The following is a 258-nucleotide window of genomic DNA, read 5'->3' on the forward strand; positions in this document are numbered from 1 at the left end:
AAGGAAAGATAACACAAGTAAACACAGATACAGTAGTAATGCAAAAAAATATGAAAAAAAAAGCTACCTAAATCACTTTAAATGTTTTAAACATGGATGTCAATATAAGGGCTTTTGTACTTTTAATCATTCCTCAAGATTTGAGGTATAATTGCAACCCATGAAGCCAAATCAGAACATGTCGGCATTACTTTCAGAAATCCACATTTATGTAGAAAAGTAATGATTTACACCGGAGGTGGGCCGCCGGAAGTCACG

Source organism: Nerophis ophidion, linkage group LG14, assembly GCF_033978795.1.
Source record: "Nerophis ophidion isolate RoL-2023_Sa linkage group LG14, RoL_Noph_v1.0, whole genome shotgun sequence".
NCBI classification, from domain to species: domain Eukaryota; kingdom Metazoa; phylum Chordata; class Actinopteri; order Syngnathiformes; family Syngnathidae; genus Nerophis; species Nerophis ophidion.